We start from the raw sequence: 4,389 nt of genomic DNA, 5'->3' as shown, positions 1-4,389 counted from the left end.
GCACCGCCTTGCAGATGCCTTGATTTTGGACATCTTCTGACCTCAACACCGCAAATCAATAAATTCCCATTGTTTAAGCCAAACCACTGCATGGTATTTGTTTCAGCAAATGGGTACATCATTTTCTCCCTGGGATATGTCCAGGTAGAGCCTTTTCTGGGATTTCTATCTGGGGGTCCAAGGCAGGGGCAAGATGACGGCAGGGTAGGTGGCCGTTGAAACACTGAAGGCTACAAAAGGGAGATGCCAATGAAGTTCCCAAGTGGAAAAAGCAGTCTCATCTCTCTCTTTGCGTATTAAAAAGAGAAATATTTATCATGACACCTGACAGAAGTTGGGTGGGTGTGTATGGGGGGGAGGGAGTGGAGGAGGGATGTTTCATCATTCTCTCCCACACATCTGTTATCAAAAAGAGATCTAATTCCACCACCAGCACATCAACCTCACACCAATACACAGTCACCAAGAAGAATGGCTTCCGTGGCTGCTCCTCGGCTTGCAAATGTTTTCTCTCCGAGATCACACAAATAGCTGATAAATCCATTTCCCTGAAACAAATGCCATCACGGAGGTCTTCTTGAAGCTGCCAGAGGTTACAAGTAGCCTTGATGGAGTGAGGCAATGACACTGCAGAGTGATTGAAAGGGTTTAGTATGTGATTTCCTATCTGGTTCAGACAAAATAAAACCATTATCTGTTTTTTAAAGAGATTGTTTCCTGAGCTCTTTCGTGCTCGAAGCCTTTGCAGCACCAAGGAACATTATTAGCCTGTCACAATTATAGATCAGTTCATCACCGCAGTCGGCCTCCAATCTCCTTGAACACTTTGCAGAGGAAATGACTTTTCCGGATCTATGTTATCTTGGAGTATTTGGCCTTTTGGAGAAGATGGCGTTGCTGTCAACCCGGTAGCTGCAGAGTTACCTGGCAACACATTGGGGAGTTTGCTGGGGTCCACCTATGAGAGATACAGAGACCCCCCCATTAGCTCACTCATGCCTCACAGGAAGGGGACGCTCAGACATGGGGATGTGGTGGAGGCAAGCGTTTGCTTCGAGGAGTTGAGGATATATACCTGATGGTAAAGGAGATGGGGTTCCCTGGACCCTTTCTTATTAGTCTCTAATGTACTCACAGGTCAGTGGGCTTTTGTGGCCAGGCCAGGGTAAGGGTGCCAGAGGAGCTCTCACCCTTTTACCCCCTGCTGACTCAGGAAGCCACACCATTTACGTACTTGTCCCCACCCTGCTTTCCTCAGAACTCCTAGTGACCGCCTGTCCCCAGACCTACCACCTGAATGTCAGGTGTCAGATTCCTAGCTCTATGCTCCAAAGGGCTTTTCCATTCTGGGGCTTCCAAGCAGCAGGCTGCAACCCAGCTTCCCATACCTCCAAACAAAAAGGAGAAGAAGGTCCCGTGGCCCCTTGCCTCTCCCAGAATCAGAATCTCTCTAATTCACCTCCATGGATGGGGGCAGCCGGTATTTACAACCATCAATTTGTCCATTGGTGATTTCAGGTGTGGTGATCACTGTTAATTTACAGAGTTCCTTCAGAGTAAAGAGAAAAGAAAACCAAAGAGGAGACGTCACTGATGACCAAACGAAAGAAGAGAATGATGTGTGTGTGTGTGTGTGTGTGTGTGTGTATGTGTGTACATTTTATAAGATAACAGCTACCATCATCAGAATCTTATTGCTGGTAGCCAGGCCCCTTTTGGATCTGCAGGTAGAAAGAGGGGAAGTTGGTCACGCCAATGTTTCATGCTTCTAGAAGCTTCCCTATGTATTCTCAAGCTGCCACATAATTAGACAATTGTAATCCTTTAACTCTATTAGCTCTGCAGAACTAGATTATATTTATCTATAACAATATCAATAAAAAACAGACTGATGGCAACCTGAAAAAGGTATTTGCAATATCTAAAACTGCAAGGGATTAATGTTTAAAATATACAGGTAGGTCAGGAAAATCAAGAAAATCAAGATATCCAATAGAAAAAATGGTTGAAGAATACTGACAAGAAGTTCACAGACAGGAAAGGTTGAAATATATGAAAATAAATATATGAAGAAAATCTTAAACTTCACTAGAAATGGGAGAAATACCAATTAGAAGGACTCCACTTTGTACCCAGAAGAATAGCAAAGCTTAAAAAGGTTAATTTAAAGAAAGGCAAGTTATTGCAAAAGATTTGGGTAGATCAAGGACTTCTACACACTGCTACTGAACAGTTTATTGGAAAATAAACTGTTGTTGTTTCATGAAGTTAAGTACATTTAAGCTAAAGCAGGCAGAATTTCTAGGTACATACCCAAAAGAACTGAAAGCAAGAACACAAACAGATATTTTCACTCTGATGTTCATTGCAGCTTTATTCATAAAAGCCAGAAGGTGGAAACAACCCAAGTGCCCATCAACAGATGAATGGATAAACAAAATGTGATATAGCCATACAGCAGAATATTATTTAGCCATAAAAAGGAATGAAGTTCTGATACATACTACAACATAGATAAACCTTGAAAACATGATGCTAGGTGAAATAAGCCAGACACAGAAGGACAGATATCGCATGATTCCACTCATATGAAACATCTAAAATAAGCAAAGTCATAGAAAAAGAAAGTAGATGAGAGGTTACCAGGGGCTGGGGGAAAAGGGAAGGGAAAATTATTGCTTAATAATATCCATTATTGCTTAAGATGGTGTTGATAGTAGCACAGCATTGTAAAAGTAATTAATGTCATTGAATCACACACATAAAAATGATTAAAATGGTGAATTTCATGATAAAAAATAGATATTTCCATAATTTCAAAGAAGTTCATGCAGATACAAAACAACACTACATACTTTAAAAGAAATATTTTTATTTAGAAGTTTTTCAATTTATCCTTTAATTCCATGGGAGATATTTGAATTATTTGAGACATTAATTAAGAGCAATAAACCATTCTGCCATTGGAAGCCAGTTCTCCCCATTACTAAAACTAGTATGGTAAGAGTACTCTCATAGTCAGGAAAAACTCAAGATTTTAAAAAAAATATTATTAGTGATAAGGATAAGCATTCACTTGCTTGTGAACAATATTTCTTCTCTTTTTTGGAAAATCTAATTTCCAAGTTAGCATTCATTTGTGGATTAGGTTTTGTTGCTACTTAAAAACAGCACCATTTTTTTGACTTAACGTTCCCATTTTCAAAATTAGCAATTTTATCTATTAGGTATATTTCTTTTATCAAGTGTTTTCTGCCATTGTAAAAGAATACCATTATCTGATCAGATGTTGAGTCTAAAATTATACATCACTATTTCTATTTATTTGACTACCACTTGAATACACATTTATACGTGTAGAAAAGGTTCAATTTAAATGTATAGCTTGGTTTGTCACAGGCTCACTTAAGAGTGCAAAGTACTAGAACAAAGTTCTTATATTTTTAGAAATAAACCAAAATGATAGCACTGATAAACTACCAAAGAATAAAATTACACTTGGTTTTGAGCTTATTCTTTTCTTATTAAATTTTTGTTTGCACTCAAGAGAGCCAATGTATTTAACTATGTTTTTTTGCACAAGGACTTATTTTTACTTTTGTCACTACTATGTCATTATGAAGCTATTCACAGGATATTTAGGAAACAAAATGAGTTCTTTGAACACTACTTACTTTTAAAGGATAGTTGCATGTTAGGGATGTATATCAGCACAATAGAGTGGGTGCTTAAGAGGCCGTACAGGAAACAGAAAAGAGAATGATGAAAAAAAAGAGTTAAAAATATGACAAGCAAGGGTGCAGTCAGTAGACTGCTGTAGATAGCCTCCTAGGAAATAAGCATGGTTAACTCATGTTTCCTTATTTGAGGACCCAGTGAAAAAGAGAGCAAAGAAGAACAAACAAACCACAAGCAAATACTCAACGCCTTTATTGATCTATTTACATATACCTTACATCATAGCATCAATATGTATATTTATATCTATATCCCCCAACCCAGACCATTCCATCATAGATAGTGAGTAGTTCGTGTCATAAAAATAAAGATTTCATTTTTCCTAATACTGAAAGACTGAATGCTTTTCCCCTAGGATCAGGAACAAGACAAGGATGTCTGATCTCATCATTTTTATTCAATATTATACTAGAAGTTCTAGCCAGGGCAATTAGGCAAGAAAACGAAATAAAAGGCATCCAGATTGAAAAAAGAAGAAATAAAACTACCCCTATATGCAGATGACACTATCTTGTATGTAGAGAATGCTAAAAATGACACAGACACACACACAAACAGATCTAATAAATGAGTCCAGCCAGTTTACAGGATTCAAGATTATTGACAAAATCAATGAACAATCAAAAAAGAAACTCAAGAAAACAATCCCAT

This window comes from Choloepus didactylus, chromosome 19 (assembly GCF_015220235.1).
Source record: "Choloepus didactylus isolate mChoDid1 chromosome 19, mChoDid1.pri, whole genome shotgun sequence".
In the NCBI taxonomy this organism is placed as follows: Eukaryota; Metazoa; Chordata; class Mammalia; order Pilosa; family Megalonychidae; genus Choloepus; species Choloepus didactylus.
The sequence above is the reverse complement of the archived record's forward strand: the minus strand, read 5'-3'. Positions refer to the sequence as shown.